At 43.8% G+C, this 18,157-nt stretch overlaps 1 non-coding gene across 1 annotated transcript; it reads left to right on the top strand.

Annotated features, from left to right (window-relative positions):
• Window positions 1-17,975: 17,975 nt before the first annotated feature.
• LOC114816331 lies at window positions 17,976-18,114 on the top strand. The gene has a single exon (XR_003764095.1). It is a non-coding gene; the product is annotated as a small nucleolar RNA SNORA7 (small nucleolar RNA).
• Window positions 18,115-18,157: the final 43 nt, after the last annotated feature.

Genomic DNA, 18,157 nt, shown 5'->3' with positions numbered 1-18,157 from the left:
AAATAGGTGGCCAGATCATTAGGGGTGAGAGATGGGGGAGGGGGAGGAACAGGGGGCCTAAGGAGAGAGTTAAAGGTCCGGAACAATCGGCGGGGATGACGGGCATGGGTGTCGATGAGGGAGGAGAAGAAGCTTTGCCTGGCGGAGGAGAGGGCAGAGTTAAGGCAGGAAAGGATAAATTTGAAGTGTGTGAGGTCGGCTTGGTGCTTGGACTTTCACCAGCAGCGCTCAGCAGCTCGAGCATAGGAGCGTAGGAGGCGGACGGAGGAGGTGATCCAGGGCTGTGGGTTAGTGGAGCGAGAGCGGCGGAGGGAAAGGGGGGCGAGAGAGTCGAGATGAGTAGAGAGGGTGGAGTTGAGAGCGGAGACCCGCTCGTCGAGAGTGGGACATGCTTATCACATGTCCCATGCTTATCACAGTGTGATAAGATACATGCTTATCACAGTGTGGCCAGTTCAGTTCTATATAATCTGGGTGGCTGAGAGCCAGGCAGTCCACTTTATTACCACTGCTGCTTTTACTGCTGGGGACCTTCTATTGGGCATTCCCTGCCTCTTGGAAGAGTGAATTGTGAGAGTTCATCATGAATACCAAATTTTCCATTGCTAAATGTTGAAGAGGAGAGGAATTCTCTGCCCTGGCTTGCAGTTTCCTCAGATATTTTCTTCATAGGAGAGGATACTGAGGGGCGCCAATGAGGAGGACACTGTGTAGAATGTGAAACACGGCATATGCCCATTTTGGGGCTATCAAACAGCATTTGATTTCTCAGGAACAGAACTTTTGGTCGTCTGCCGCTGGGTAAAATTGGAGCCCTTGAAAATCATACCCAAGACAGAGGCATGTGGACAATTTTTATCTCTGGTTCCTCAGAAATGTTTTGCAGCCTGGATTCTGAAATCACACAACAGAATTGCTCCGAGCCCCCAAGTGAACCACTGACAATTCATTACTTAAATAACCACCTCCATTTCATGGATTACATTTCATCTCTATCAGTACCATATAGCAACTCATCTGATCTTGATCTTATCTAATCTAAGTGTCAGTGGTGAAAAGCGACGAGACTGCGGGCACAGAGAATAAGGCACCTGGGAACCGGAATTTGCTCTGGAAGTGAGCCTTTGTGGCTAAAAATGGCCAAATTAGTGCTCTCAAAGGAAAGATTCTGGTGGTTTTGATCTGATCACTTGGAGCTTGACTGTCATGTCGGTGGAAATATTTAATTCCTTCCATGATGGAAATCTTCACTCTTCCATCTGACTTCCACTTATTGATTGTCATTGACACTGTAATTGGATACAGATATTTAACCGATGTACTATGTTAGCACAAAGCAAAGAGAGAAGCAGCATTCCGAACGCCATAGATTGAAAACCTCTTGAGTAATAGTAGGAATCATATCTATCAAGTACTTACTGTGTACAGAGTACTGGTGGGAATTCGTGGGAATTAAATACAGTCTTTGTCCCTCATGGGAGAAGGGATTGGAGATGGACACATCAGGAACGATGAAGCATTAAAGCGCAACACAAACAAATAGACAAAATAGGTTCAAAGTCTCAGTGGTGAAGGAGGAGTCTGAGAGTGTGTGGGAGCAAACTGAGAACAGGGACCCTGGGGGGCGGGAAGGAAAGCAGTTGGTACCACGGTACTTTTCTCTGAGGCGATGCAGGGAACGTGTCTGCCAACTCTGTGGTATTTTCCTCTCTCTGGTGCTTAGTACAGTGCTCTGCATATAGAGGGCACTCAATAAATACCATTGATGATGATGAAGAGTTCGAGAGCATGCGGGAGCAGTTTATATCCCTGGCCTGGAGTGCTCACTGAGAGCAGGAATTGTATCTTTTACCTCTCTCTGTTGAACTCTCCCAAGTGCCTAGTACAGTGTTCTGCACAATAGGCAGTCAATCCAATAGGACTTTATATTCATATCTTTGAACACTATTTCTTGCCCCTGTCTGTAATTTATTTTAGCATCTCTCTCCCCCGCTCCTTGAGGGCAGGGATAAGGATGACATTCTTCACTCCCTCAGAATTCTCAACCCCATGAATTATTGAGATGGATATTTTGCTTCATGGGAAGCCCACGTTCAAAAGCAACTTAAACCCTGAAAACAGAAGCAGAAAGAGCTTCCCAAACGTTGCTCTGAGAGAACAGGATTTTTAGCTTGGCATCTCAGAGATAAAGCTTTGAGAAAATTGCCCTGTCAGAAACTTCCCTAGAAGCAAGAACTTCGATGCCCACTGTCTTGGCATTAGATTAAGGAGTTCCATAACAAGATGTGCCCATTAGGATAGGTAATCCTATGTTTAAAGGGTCATGTGCTGGATAAGTTATTCTATAACAGTGCCTAAGCTTTTATCAGCTCTGAAGGTAAAATTACTTTTATTATACCCAAGCCCTTATTGGAACCATTTCATGAGACCCATTTCCTCCTAGAAACTTGAAGCCAATTACCTTGGGATGCCATTTAGGATGATTCATCCCCATTTTCAGTCCATTTTTTTCCATTTCTTATTTCAGACCTTTAACTTCTGATGCAGAACTGGGCCTTTCTTTCTGGCTTTCCTTCATTTATTCCCCCCTTGTTTGTTTTATTTCCTTTTTGGTTTTTTGAGGAAGATCAAATTACTTGAAATGTGTTGATGAGTAATTTGTTCACTCTCTCTCTGTCTTTCTCTCTGTATCCTTCAAAAAAACATGGTATGAGGCAGACTATTTCCAGATAATGCACCTCATCCTATTTGAGATGAGGTGGACTGATCCCTGCAGGGGTGTGTCATCATAGAACACCAGTGTGATGGGCTCAGCCTTGGAGGAGCAGCTCTAGATTGGGAATCAGGAAATCCCAATTCTAGCTCCAGATTTGCCCTGATTTGGGGGGCAACTGTAGTCACCACTTCCCAATCAGTCAATGGTATTTATTGAGCAATTACTGGGTGTCAAATCCTGTATACTAGCTGCTTGGGAGAGAACAGTACAGTAGCTTGATAAGCACGTTCCCCATCAAAAGTTATTATTCTTATTCTTATGGTATTTATTAAGCATTTACAATGTGCCAGGCACTGAACTAAGCGCTGGTGTGGACATGAGAGAATTGGGTTGGACACAGTCCCTGGCTCATATGAGCTCATAGTCTAGTACAGAGAAGCAGCGTGGCTCAGTGAAAAGAGCACGGGCTTTGGAGTCAGGGCTCATGAGTTCGAATCCCAGCTCTGCCACTTGTCGGCTGTGTGACTGTGGGCAAGTCACTTAACTTCTCTGTGCCTCAGTTCCCTCATCTGTAAAATGGGGATTAAGACTGTGAGCCCCACGTGGGACGACCTGATTCCCCTGTGTCTACCCCAGCGCTTAGAACAGTGCTCGGCACATAGTAAGTGCTTAACAAATACCAACATTATTATTATTATTATTACTTAGTTATTACTTAGTTTCCCCATCTGTTCAATGGGCTAATAATGCTCCTCCAACTTCACGGGTGGACGAACGCTTGAGATAATGGATATGAAATATGGGTGTCAGCAGGACCTGGATTATAATCTCTATTTCGCCACTTGTCTGCTGAGTGGTCTTGAGTAAATCTCTTCGCTTCTCTGTGCCTCACTTACCTCACCTGTAAAACGGGGATTAAGACTGTGAACTCCATGAGGGACATGGACTGTGTCCAACCTAATTAGCTTGCATGCTTCTTCAAATTACAAAAAGTGGGAAAATGAGTGTTAGCCTCTGCTTCAGTCCTGCTTTCAAAACTCACCTCCACCATGTCTCCTCATTTTTCTCTTTCCACTTGTCTCCTTTCAGCCATCCACTTGACATTAAACCTTGAAAATAATTGCATTGATAATGGCAACCATCCCTTTTTCACAAAAGAAGTCATTTACCAAAGCAGTAAAGGAAAGTATTTCAATAACCCAAGAATAAAAGAGCACAGGGAGAGAAGGTTCTTTCTGACAGAAATGTTTACCTTATTGGTGTGGGTTTTTTTTTTTAATCATTCTTGCCATTAGCATTATTATTATCACCATCACCCTGACTGTTATTCGAGCCTGACAGTTCAGCAGCTGATAACCTAAGAGTCAGAGGCACTTCATCTGCACGCCAGATAGTGGCAGTGGGCAAGCATAAACCCACGGCAGGATGAGACTAAAGGCAGTGGGGAAGCTTCCCTGTTGGAATACTTTTTCTAGGTGAAGGAGAGAACAGGTTCAGGCTCCAAATGCCTCAGAAATAGGATAAGACTAACCACTTTGTTACTCCCAAATTTTCACCAAAGGGTGGGGAATCGTCAAATAACTTACCCAAGAGCACACAGCATGCACATAGTGGAGTCTGGGATTAGAACTCAGGTCTCCTGGCTCCTCCTTTTGAGTATCTACTAAATACAGGCCACTCTCCTGAAGTAGGTGCTTGTTTCCCAAGAATTTCAGCATGGTTTACAGTTCTGATTTTGCTAGCCAGTCTCAGAAGGAGTCCATCTATTCACTTTGTCACGTAATCCCTGTTTGGTGACTTTGTCCTGTTTTGCTAGCCAGTCTCAGAAGGAGTCCATCTATTTACTTTGTCATGTAATCTCTGTTTGGTGACTTTGTCCTGGAGCCTATGTTTGAGTCAGGTTTAAAAATGAGGTTACCTGACTCATAGCGCAGGGTGTAATCCAAACGCATGGTTTAGTGGAAAAAGTCCAGACCTGGTTCGGTCACTGACTTGCTCTGTGACCTTGGGCAAGTCCCATAACCTTTCTGTGCCTCAGTTTCACATTTGTAAAATGGGGAAAGATATCCCTATCTCTTTTAAAATATTTTTTGTGGTGTTTGTTAAGCGCTTACTATGTGCCAGGCACGGGGGTAGATATAAAATAAACGAGTTGAACATAGTCCCTGCCCTACACAGGGCTCACAGTCTTAATCCCCATTCTATAGATGAGGTAACTGAAACATGGAGAAGTTAAGCAAATTGCTTCAGGTTGTACACTGGAAAGTGACAGAGTCAAGATTAGAACCCTGGTCCTTCTAATTCCCAAGCCTGTGCTCTATCCACTAGGCCATGCTGCTTCCTAATTTCCTCATGTGGAACAGGGACTGTATCCAACCTGATTATTTTTTATCTACCCCAAGGCTGATACTTACTGAGCGCTTAATAAATACCATCGTTTTCATGTAACTCATTAAAAACGGTAATGCCTCAAAGCATGCGAAAGAACAGAGCCCCAATTGGGTTAACCTCAACAAATTCAGATGTGTCATTTATTATTGTTACTGCTCTGATAATTAAGCCAAGCACTGATGATTTTATATTATGACAAATTACAGAATTATTTCATTCAAACTACTAATCAGTTGCTGTTACTGTTCTGTTTCCACACTACTGGATTGCTCCTAATGTGAAAAAGACTGTACTTCTGTTAGGAAGGATTCAAAAGTTTTTCACTGAAGCCCTCCCAGATTAATCTCCTTTCCCCTCCAGCTTCTCTCCCCCTGGGATGCTATTTATTTTAGTGATCTCCCTCTAAATCCTGGGTAAATATTTCTGTTATTTGTACTCTTAAGTCTTATCACCTTGAGACTTTCTTCTTGGTCTTGTATCTTTATGTATTTTGGTTTGGGCCTTGTCTCCCATCCCACCCCACTTCTTAGATAGTAAGATCCAAGAGGAGAGGAATCAAGTCAGCCTTCACGACCTCCACTTCAGTGCTCTGCACAATAAATTTTGCGGCTAATGACATCACTTTAAAAAATAAGAGTAAACAGTTAAGCTACAAGACACATATTGATTCTGACTAGAAATGGAAAATGATTCAGCTGCTGATGTTTTCTTCCCCACATGATGGGAGAGTTGGATCATTTCAACTCGGTTTCTCTGCATGCCCAATCCCTCTGCTGTGTGCACTAGGTTAGAGACCCAGCACCAGTCATTCCACGTCTGCTTCAGTTCAAATGTCAGTATGTATTCAACCTCCCGTGAATGTGAATTCAATACTTCTTCTCCCTTCTACTGAGGCCATGAGCCCCATCTAATCCAGTGCTTGGTACATAGTTAGCGCTTAATAAGTGCCACCATCATCATCATTCTTATTAATTATTATTTTCATTGTGCATTCTCCTGAGTGGTGCCATTTTCTCTCAGCCCAGGATTGTCTGCTTGGGGTCCCCATGATTTACTCCCACATGTATATGACAGTTTGGAACAGCCTGCACACAAGAGGCTGCACAGTGCCTCTTGGCCTGCTTCTAATTAATATTTCGGCTCCTCCAGGCCCTTAGCGGTTAGAAGCCCTGGCTCAGGACTTTTCAGAATGCATCAGCAAAGCGAAAGGCCCTAAACACTGGAAACTGGTTCAGATCGTTTGCTCCCAAAGAGAGGTAATGCAGAAGGCGTGGAAAAACTCTCATCCAATGTGTTTGTTGTCCCTGGGATATGAATCATTGCAAACTGAGTGCAGGGAGCATTGGTTGAACATAAGTGGTAGGAACCAGATGGACCCCAAAATGGATAGTCAACGCTAGATCATAGTCACGATGCCAGTCATCTCACCCTGCCTTCTGTTTGTCAGCTTCAAGAAAAGATTTGATTCAAACATTCTGCAGTTCCCTACATGCCGTTAAAACAAGGAATGCCACCCACGTATGTTTAAGGGCCTCAGTGTGAATATAACACAAAGATTGCGTTATTGGATAATATTATCGTTACAGACACCAGGATGGGGGAAGATGGGGTGGAGGGCTCTGGCCCAAGGAGTTCTCTGATTTACTGAAGAAGACCAAGCCAAAAGAGGATTCCCAGTAAACACAGAGAAATGGAAAATGCTTAAGTTTGCTGTTGATGTAATCTCTGTATCTTAGACCCCACAAAAACTTCAACAATGATCTCAGAAAAATCCAAACAGAAGTAGAGAAAATGGGTTTAGAAGTGCATCCTGATAAAATCCAGTGGATGAGGAAATGTGCAGAAATCCCTTTCATAGAGAATGATAATAATAATAATTGTAGTATTTGTTAAGCATTTACTATGTGCCAGGCACTGTATTAAGTGCTGGGGTGGATACAAGCAGATTGGGTTGAACAGAGTCCCTGTCCCACATGGTGTTCACAGTCTTAATCCCCATTTTACAGATGAGGGAACTGAGGCCCAGAGAAGTAAAGTAACTTGCCCAGGGTCACACAGCAGACAAGTGGTAGAGTTGAGATTAGAACCCAGGTCCTTCTGACTATCAGGCCCATGCTCTAACCACTTGGCCATGCTGCTTCTCAGAGAACAGAAGGAAGGGTCTGAATATAGGTACTTCAGATGTGGTAAAATGAACAATGATTTGGGTACAGAATTAGAAAGAAGGGCTCCCTGAAACACATTCATCTCCATGTGAGATACAGTAACCATCCTACTGAGAGCTCACCTCCTCCAAGAGGCCTTCCCAGACTGACCTTCCCGTTTTCCCTCTGCTGCCTCTCTGCCCCCCCTTCACCTCCCCTCAGCTAAGCCCCCTCCCCCCCCTTTCCCTCTGCTCCTCTCCCTTCCCCTCCCCTCAGCACTGTGCTCATCTGCTCATTTGTATATATTTTTATTACCCTATTTATTTTGTTAATGAGCTTTACATCCCCTTGATTCTATTTATTGCTATTGTTTTTGTCTGTCTGTCTCCCCCGATTAGACCGTAAGCCCGTCAATGGGCAGTGATTGTCTCTATCTGTTGCCGAATTGTACATTCCAAGCGCTTAGTACAGTGCTCTGCACATAGTAAGCGCTCCATAAATACTATTGAATGAATGAATGAATCCCGAAGACTTTTGAAAAAATAAAATGGCTTCAGTGATATATGGTAGGGAGAAGAGGAGAATATGCAAGTTACCAGGAGAGCAGTGGAATGCCGGATGTGCAACATTTTTTTTAAAGGTCAACCTGCTGTAGAAATGCCCCACGACTCAAAGATGCAATGGATGGGGCATAGAGCAAAGTTTACTGGACCACTGATGTTTGGAAAGAGGGACCCAGTGGGAGTCTATTAAGGTGCCCACCAAATGAATGCCCAGACATCTTTGTCCAGAAATTTGGAAGAGCACGAAAGAGAATGAGCCTAGAAAAACAGTGTGATCTAGTGGCAAGAGCACAGACCTGGGAGTCAGTGGTTCTGGGTTCCAATTCTGGCTCTGCCTCATCTGCTGCTGACTCTTTGTGCCTCAGTTACCTCATCTGTAAAATGGGAATTAAGACTGTGAACCCCACGTGAGACATGTATTGCATCCAATCTGATTAGCTTGTTTCTACCCCAGCACTTAATACAGTACCTGGCACACAGTCAGCATTTAACAAATACTCTTTTTTGAAAAAGGGTGGCATGTGAAATTTTGCATTTAATGGAACTGCAAACTCTCTACCAGTGGAGCACCTCTAGATGATGATACATTAATCAACTGAACAAGCCAGCCTGGTCAGCTAGAGGCAGTTAGCAGAGGGATTGCCTCCTTGTGGAGTGATCTCAGGAAGATAGGAAGACCAAGGAGAGGATTTGAAAATGGTGGTAGGTGTTGCAAGTGACAAGCGCTTAAGTGTGGGAAAGGATGATATTTATGTAGCACACTGAGAAATGAGTAGACAGTCACATAAGGTTTTTCTCAGCAAAATCTGAAGGCGGGGAGAGAATCTGAAAATTAGTACAACCACCTAAAAGTCTAAAGGCTAGACACACACACACACTCTCTCATACACACACACTCATCTTCACCCACATACACCCTTTAGCCTTTGTTATCTGGCTGGACTGGAGGTCAGAGGGCAGAAGATCTGGCCTGCTTCTTGCTCTGGCATCGATTGATTGAGGGACCTCAAACAAGTCCCAGTTACTTCTAAGTGTCCTTCTCTCCCCCGGTCACCAGGACAGGAAGCACATTTCCAACTCTTGTGCATTCGGTAATGCCGTATAAATGCTGACATATCACCCTCATTAAATACAGTATCTATAATTTACTCTCTGCCTTACACTGAGATTAACAAATCAATAATGCCATCTGAGGAAAGCTTAACCCATTCCATGACCCTTTATCCTACTAGATGAGAGGCTTCAATTAGAAAGGATAATAGTAAGAGATACATGAAAACTTAAGCCCTATATTTGAATAATGTTCAGGTGTTCCTAAGAGTAAAGCAACTAGAACTATAACATGTTCATTTCCCAGGGAGGGCCAGTCTTAATCTGTCAAGTCAGTTTACAGTAGCCCCACACTGACTGCAAGCAGAAACATTTGACATTTTATTTTTTCATGGCCGGGAATGAATTTTTTTAGCAATGATAATATCAATAGATGCCACAGTCATGGCATTCATGCAAGATGAATACAAATGGCAAATCAGCTTCTGGGGTGTAAAGAAAATGGATTAAACTTTCCACGATCTAACAGATGTTGGGAAAAGTAAAATGAAGTTGCAGCTGTGTTTCCCCATGGCAAGTGGAGCAAACCAATGGTATCTAAGTATTTACAGAGTGCATAAATTCTGATCATAATATTCAGTGATAGTGTCTAGATGGGGAAGGGGCATTTCTTTGAAAGGAATCATCCTGTAGAAAATTTGGTTTTGGGCCTGTTTCTGATTAACTTTTTCAGAGTTACAGGCCCGACCTCCCATCCTGCCCAATCCACCTGATGCCCCCAGGTCCAGAGAAAATTTTAACTCCCTACCTTGGCCTTCTACCCCTCTGAGGCCTTGGAAGACCTCAGAGAAGCCCGTCAGAGTTCAGACAAAATGGCTGTCCTGGGCCATCTGCATTTTAGAGAAGCAGCATGGCTTAGTGGAAAGATCACAGGCCTGGGAGTTAGAGGACATGGGTTCTAATCCCAGCTCTGCCACTTGTCTGCTGTGTGACCCTGGGTAAGCCACTTAAATTCTCTGTGCCTCATTTACCTTATCTGTAAAATGTGGATTAAGACTGTGAGCCCCATGTGGGACAACCTGATTACCCTCTATCTACCCCAGTGCTTAGAACAGTGCTTGGCACATAGTAAGCGCTTAACAAATACCATTGTTATTATTATTATTATTGTCTCCTAAGCAATAACTGTCAATTAGTAAAACTCTGGGGCCAATTAGAAGGCACGATTGAGATTGCAGTCTCCCATAAAAGTTATACAGGTCCAGCTAGTCTTTGGGGGTCTGCTATGATAAACGGCAACAAAAAGTACTTAAATGACTCATATCATGTGAGCTATCATTTGCATCATTGAGAAGCAGGTGGATTCTGGGAAATATGTTCAATCTTTGCTGTAATCATTGGATTATTTCAGGCTACTATTCCTCTGAGATTGTTCCAGCAGTTTTACAGCTGCTATGACACTGCATCTACATACACCTCCCATCACCAGACCCCTCTAATGAACCTGTCTTTATTTTCAGTTGTTTCCCCTACCTGTAATTTATTTTAATGTCTTCTTCTCCCGTAAACTTTAATCTCCTTGAGGGTAGGGATCGTGTCTTACCTTATTATAAGCTCCCAGTCATTTAGCACAGTGCTCGGCCCAGAGTAAGTGCTCAATAAATACTACTGATAGAATGATATTGATTGATTCAGGTGAATGTGATGCAGAAGCACAAAGGCATTATTATTATTTGTTGTTCACTACGGGATCCTGGGTGGTCATCTAAAGCGTTGACATGAGGTTTTTGTATAGTGAGGGTCCTAGCATTACTGGTTCTGGGCAGATAATAAGGTTCCCTGAAAATTCAAACCTTTACACATAAGTATTAAGTTTGGAAGCTGATTCATTCTTCAAATGTTAGGGGGGTTGTTTGTTGTTAGTTGTTTTTTTTTTTTTAGAGGAAACTGCAACAGGTATTCCAGAGAGGTCAGGAAAGGAGAAAATTGTCACCCAATAGCATTCTTCTGCTGTTGGTAAATGCCCAAGTGGGTATTACCAGCTTGTCAGAAATTTATTAATGGAGATTTAAGGATTGCTTTCCAAAGTCTCTCTGAATTAAATACTAATATGTGGCTAAACTCGACAGGCCCTTTCTAGTTAAGTCCAGCTGAAGAAAAATGAACTCCGCTTTGTTTCTCATTCATTTTTATTTTGTTAAGCATATAATCCTCAGGGGCTGGAAGAGACTTTCATTTGTTGCTCAGGGTCTTGAGCAGAAGATGGAGAGTTGGTTGAAGGGTAATGGTACATCAAGGGAACAGCGACCTGAGGAAGACAGGTGCTCCCTTCTCTGCATGACTAGAAAACCCAGGAATGGAAGGGTGGCAGGGCTCTTAAGGCCAGGAGGAGCCTGGAGAGTTCACACCTAGGCTGCTTCTGTGCCCTCAAATCATCCATAAACCATCTCCCCTAGTCTCAAAATTTTCAGAAAAGAAAATTCTCTCCACCTTCTTTGAGCCCAGCAGCAGGAAAAATGCAATTGAGTGCAGTTTCCTCTTAAACCAGACAAGTAAGCTCATTATGGGCAGGGAGTGTGTCTGTTTATTGTTACAATCGTCCTCTCCCAAGCGCTTAGTAAAGTGCTCTGCAAACAGTAAGTCCTCAATAAATATGATTGAAATACGATAGAACGAATGAAGTAACCCAGGATCTCAGATCTGGAGACCTTCTCCTCCCCACCCCTCATGTTTCAAGGTTCCAGTCCCCTGTCTCAGTGGACAGGGAGAAGACTCTGGCCGATCCATCCTGGAGGGCTTCGAGCTCCAAGTCCTACTGCCGAGGGTGGTATACTTTTACAAGTGTTTATTATGTACAGAGCACTGTGCTTTGTGCTTGGAAAGGTAGTCAAAGTAGAAGATGCAGACTCTGCCCTCAAGGAGTCTTCACTCCAATGGGGAGGCAGAGAGATGCAGCTATTTTACAGATAGCTGGGGCAGAAGAAAAAGCTGGGCTCCAATTATTGAAAGCAAGAGTATGGCTAGGAAAAATGAGAAAATAAATCAACATATGTCCAACTGTGTATTACCATTTTACATATGTCTGATGCTGTGAATCTTGCCCTTCAGAATTTAGCCCTTTCTGAGTGTGTGTGTGTGTGTATGTGTGTACATATATTTGATTAACCATTTGCCCTTATTTATTCTAATTACACTGCTTTGATTCCTCAAACGTCCTCAATGGCATCTCATGGAGCTTAATCCCCACTGAACCACACGTGTGGTTTTCAGTCGATCTGTTCAATATGGCTAGAGCACCAGATGTCTTTTTTGTCCAGTATTTTTATTTTAAGTTCCATGATTCGTAGATGGTGCTTCTCGCCCAAAGAAATGCTGTAGGTTTTAAGGACTTTGGCAAAAGTTTCCTGTGATGTCATCAGGTTACTTTGTGTAACTGGCATATCTTGGGAAACGGAGCGGTCATCCCTTCTGGTTGCTTAAAGAGTTCACTGGTGCCACCCTAGGCTGTCAGTTAGTGCATCCTCATTCCCACCCCAATTCATTGGTGTCTCTCTCGAAATTTTCAGCCCATTTCCCCATCCCCTCACTTTCCAATAATTATGTCCAGTTAAGTATCTTCCAGTTTATTTTGCAATCTGCAAAGAGTACGTGATTTATTTTCATTTGGATCACTCTTCTGAGCCACTCTGAAATAAAAATAGCCACCCTGGATGACACTTTTGTTGCAGGATGGTATATATCAGATGGAACAGAAATATGCATTCTTTTAATGGGCATGCTATAAAATATTAAAGATAAGGAGATGCCAACCCTAAGACTTTGGTCACATTTTTACATTCTTCTCTCTGAAATGAACGTAGGAATAAAAGATTAATGCCACCGAGGAGTCAGACATTGACATATCACTAAATTTTTATTCTCTCCACTCAACAACACTGAGATATTTTGGCAGGGGCGATGCTAAATTATTAAGAGTTATTCGGTCCAAAAAATGTCAACTGCTCCTTCCTGACGTGGCATTATTTCAGTTTTGTGTGTCTTCACTGAGGAATAAACCAGCCTCGGCAGTTAATAATAAGCAAACAGCTTATTTAAAAGATTAAACTATTGACAAGTGAGTCTGTTTCAAGCTCTGGTCTGCGGCTCCTGTTCTGGAAAAATGACAATTTTAATAATACTGATGATGGTATTTATTAAGTGCTTACCTTGTGTCAAGTACTGTGTTAAGCGGAGGAGTAGATTTAAGATAATCAGACCCCACTTAGTCCCTGAACTTCATGGGGCTCACAGTCTAAGAGGGACACAAGATTTTTTACCTCCATGTTACAAATGCAGAAACAGAGTCAAGGAGAAGTTATATGACTTGCCCAAGGTCACACAGCAGGCAAGCGTTAGAGCCAGGACTAGAGCCCATATCTTCTGGATTCCCAGGCCCATACTTTTTCCACTAGGCCACTCTGCCTCCACACTCTTTGGGTTGCAGTATTTTTTATAGACATCCTCTAGAACTTGTGTCTCCTAAAGGCAAATCATCCCAACTTAGTTCAGAGTGGGGTCATTATCAAGATCCTGGAGGGAGCCCAGGAATCTTCAGAGTGTCAGAAATTGTATAAAATTCCTAGGATGCAGTTTTAGTTCTCTGTGTGGTTTTGAAGAGGCTTCAAACACTGGTATGGTCAAGGATGCCAAATTGCTTAGAGATGTTATAAATGTGCAGCAAGTAGAGCAAAAGGAGATTGAACTTGGGAGGCCATAAACTGCTAGACTTAATGCTAGGGGAAAAGTGAACTAGACCAAAACTAGAACATGAACAAAAATAAATCAACTGAGCCTGATTCTGCACCACTTAGAGAAGGCAGCTTGCCCTAGTGGATAGAGCACGGACCCAGAAGTCAGAAGAACCTGGGTTCCAATCCCAACTTTGCCACTTGTCTGCTGTGTGACCTCGGGCAAGTCACTTTACTTCTCTGTGCCTCAGTCACCTCAACTGTAAAATGGGATTAAAGATTGTGAGCTCCATGAGGGACAGGGACTGTGTCCAACCTCATCATCTTATGTCTACCCTAGGGCTTAGAACTGTGCTTGACACGTAGTAAATGCTCAACAAATACCATTATTATTATTATTATTATTAGTAATAAGAAGAACAACAGTCTTAAAATAGTGTCTTTAGACTCAGTTTTTCCATATGGTTTGCCAAGCACATAGACCTTCATACCAATTGAGGGGGTTCAGTGTCTGTTAGTGATGGGGAGGAAGAGGCAGGGTGGCAGTCAGTGCCCTATGTGTGACTGAGAAGAGGCTGTCTCTCCCCCCTCAGTGCCAGGAAGTTAGGTGACATCTTTGGGCAAGATCAGGCGTGGGGATCCTATCCTCCAAGAAGCCTTCCTGACTAAGCTTTCATTTCCCCACCCCATTCACCCTCCCTTCTGCATCATCTCTGCAATCAATCAATCAGCTGTATTTATTGAGCACTTAATGTGGGCAGAGCACAGTTCTGAATCCTTGGAAAAGTACAGTATAACAGAATAGGTAGACGTGTTCCCTATAGCTCTGTGCCCCTTAAGCACTTAACTCCACAGTACTTTGGCACATATCCTTATACTCTGCTGCTTCTCCTATCGGTAATTTATTTTACTGTCCCTCTCTCCCCTTCACCCCTAGATTGTAAGCTCTTTGGGGGCAGGGATTAACTATGTTGCTTTCTTCCCTCCCAAACATTTAGTGCTCTGTAGCCAGTGCTCAGTAAATACCACTCTTTGACTGCTGAGATACAAACCCATGAAAACCCATTTTGGAAACCTCTGAAAGGGAGGAGAGAGGCCATTTTTCATCCAGAGTAGAAGCCGCCTTGACAAAGCCACCATGATTTCCCACAACATGCATATTTAAATGCAGATGTGTACTCACACTGTGTTCACACACTGTGCGTGCAGCATCAAGGACAGAAGCAATGTGGCCTAGTAGATAGTGCTCTGGCCTAGGAGTCAGAAGGACCTTGGTTCTAATCCTAGCTCTGCCATATGTCTGCTGTGTCACCTTGAGCAAGTCACTTAACTTCTCTGTGCCTCAGTGACCTCATCTGTAAAATGGGGATTTAAACTAAAGAGCCATATGTGGGACAGGGACTGTGTCCAACATGATTAACTTGTATCTACCACAGCATTTAGTAGAGTGCCTGATATTTAGTAAGCATTGAACAAATACCATTTTTTAAAATGGTGTATACCTGCCTATCCCAGAATTTAAAGAACAAGCTGTGGCAAAAAGACGTGGATTATTTAGAACAGTACGATCTAGGGATGGAAGCCCCCTGCTTCAGCTAAACCACTAAGACAATATTCAATTTATGCAATACGGGAGGTTAAGGAGGGGGAGGGAGAGTTATTTACCAACCCCTACCATTATCACATTTTATTTAATGGCTTAATAATTAATCAGGGAAGGGGAGGTTGAATTTAAAGCAAGTTGAAAGAAAATCAATGGTGGAAACTACATCACTACTAAGAGGGAGAAAATGATCTCTGGCAGATTGAGCTATGAGAAATAAGCCTGCGTGTATTTTTCAGGGCTGACTCTCTTCAGAAGTCATTCCTCTCTGCTTCTCCCACCACACAGCAACTGGAAGGGACAGTTACGTTAGAGGGTGGACTGCACTGTCTATTGGCTGTGTACAGAAAAAGTCCAGGCCTGTCAAGTAGGGGGAGAAAAATGCTGTTAGATGAGAACTTACGTCTCTTGGAACTTTCCATGCCTTGGAAGTGAGAGTGTGTGAGAGAGTGTGCCTGTGTTAAATGTAACTGAGCTCCCACAGTAGAAGCAGTAGGGGTTCTCTCATGTATTTCTCAGGCCATTGGCCCAGGTAGACAGCGAAGCAGAGATGCTAAGGAAGGCACCCGCATCAGAGAGGGATTTCCAGACACCGGTGACGAACGCATTTAGACTGTGCGTTCCGCACATTGACTTCATGTTTCAGTGAGTATCGAGATTTATTGTCCCTAGAGGTAAATATTGACCCCGGCATCGCCTCAGTCAGTATTTACCGTGCCGCTCGTGTCGATAAACCTCGATATTCAACGAAACACCAAGTTGATATCTGCTTACTCCTGAACAGGACCTGAGAGGAAAGAGCTTAAAAATGCATTTGAACCTGGGCCCTTCAGACCACAGTTGGTTAGGCTGAGGGCCAGGGAGTGCTTCTATTCATTCAGTAGTATTTATTGAGCGCTTACTATGTGCAGAACACTGTACTAAGCGCTTGGAATGTACAAATCGACAACAGATACGATTTGGATGGTTTTTCTCATCCTATCCAGATGTGGGGAGGGGCAGACTGTCGCTAAGGAGGCTGCCTTAGCCCTCCCTCAGTCCTACAGTACTTTTGTATATACCAGTAATTTATTTATTTACATTAATGTCTGTCTCCCCCTCTAGACTGTAAACCCATTACAGGCAGGGTACCAACTCTGTTATGTTTTACTCTCCCAAACAGTTCAGTGTGCTGCATATAGTAAGCGCTTAATAAATTTTATTGATTGATTGCCTCAGGGAATGTGCTCTTGCCTTCCCAGGATGTCAGTTCCTTGTCAGGCACAGGCTATCTGGAGAAGGATTTTCCTGGAGAGACTTTGAGCCATCAGCCACCATTTGGGCGACTCTGGGCACTGTAGTGGGGTGTGTGGGAAGTGTGGAGGGAAAAACAGAATTGCCCAAAAAGTTTGGATTTGTGGCTTCAAACTTTCATTCTCCTCATTGGTGGAAAGAACACAGGTTTGAGAGTCAGGAGACCCAAGTTTTTGTCCTGCCTTTACTCCTGGCCTGCTTTGTGACCTTGGGCAAGTCATTCAATCTCTCTGTACCTCTGTTCCCTCATCTGTAAAATGGAAATTAACTACCTGTTCTTCCTCCACCTTAGACTATCAGCCCATGTGGGACGGAGATTGGGTCCAATCTGATTATCTTGTATCTACCCCCGACACTTAGCCCAGTTAGTGTTTAATGAGTACAACTATTCATTATTATTATCCCTCATTAACTCATTTGCGAAAGGAAACATGGGTGGCTGTAACAGAAGAGCTGACAGAGGTTTTTACCTAGGGAGAATGGAGAAAATGGTCACTTCCCTTTACAGCAGATTCCAGCCCCCTTGGCCATAAAGCCTGATGCCTATTGTGTGCAGGTCTGAGAATGGAGTTAGTGCCTGTGCACTCCGGAGGATTCTATCCGCAGGACAACTTCCCTGAAGCCTGGTGTCTTCCTTGGGTTGGAAGCTCTGGCTATCTCTCCCTGCTGAGGTTCCAGGAATCTTATTCTAATGCCCTCCGACCCTGACAGGGAGTAAACTGCCCCTTGAGGTTACAGCCACAGTACAGAGATTCTTGAGGGGATTCAGCACATTTCCAGTAATGGGGCTTTATCGAAATGATTCAAGCAGGATATCCTTTTGCCTCTCTTGCCCCCAGAGCCATCGTCCGGCTCTGAGAGAAAACAACGGGTTCTTTGGCTCCACATGGCAGTGTGGTCCACAAAGGGTCACCTGCCTGGAATGGCCAGTCTACCAGACCATCGGTTTTCAGCTGGGCAGTCCCCTCTCCGGTATGAACCAGTATGGAGTCATCACCGGGAGAATCTGGTACTTAATCTTAAGCAGTCGGCCCACCTCCTGGCTCCAGGTTCAGCAGCTTGAAGCAGAAAATGTGTACAAAAGAAAATTGGAAGGAAATGCAAAGTTTCCAGGCGAGAGAGTGTGTGTGTGTGTGTTGGGGGGGAGGGGGTGGATGGGTGTCAGGGGAGGGAGGAAAAGAGAGGATCAGAACTGTCCCTTAAGAAACACCCAAGGTTCTAGCAAACTTAGAGTGCGGGTCATGTATGCTGTCATTATGTTACATTGTGTGCCAGGCATAACTTGTGACTTTACATGCATCTCCTTGTCTGCTAGTCTTGAAAGCTGTCAGTGATCACCCTACCACTCTCCCTCCACCCCTGGCAGCTGTTAAGACTTTTCCTCCTTCATTGCCTCCTCCTCCTATATTCATGTCTGTCTCCCTCTCTAGAATGTAAGCTCATTGTTGGCAGGGAATGTGTCTGATTATAGTTATATTGTATTCTCCCACCCCCTCAGGATCCCACCTGGAGAGTTTTCATTATTCTACCAGTCTCAGCAATGGGAGGGGAAAGTCAAGCAGAGGCATACCCATTCCATTCCTAGCTTGGATAGTGGCTAGCAAGTGGAAGGCAATCTGCTACAAGTCAAAACTCACCTCTGCTAGGCGGCAGCAGCATGGGAGAAAGTT

Source organism: Ornithorhynchus anatinus, chromosome 13, assembly GCF_004115215.2.
Source record: "Ornithorhynchus anatinus isolate Pmale09 chromosome 13, mOrnAna1.pri.v4, whole genome shotgun sequence".
Classification (NCBI taxonomy): Eukaryota; Metazoa; Chordata; class Mammalia; order Monotremata; family Ornithorhynchidae; genus Ornithorhynchus; species Ornithorhynchus anatinus.
Note: the sequence above shows the minus strand (reverse complement) of the source record. Positions and strands in the feature narration are given on the sequence as shown.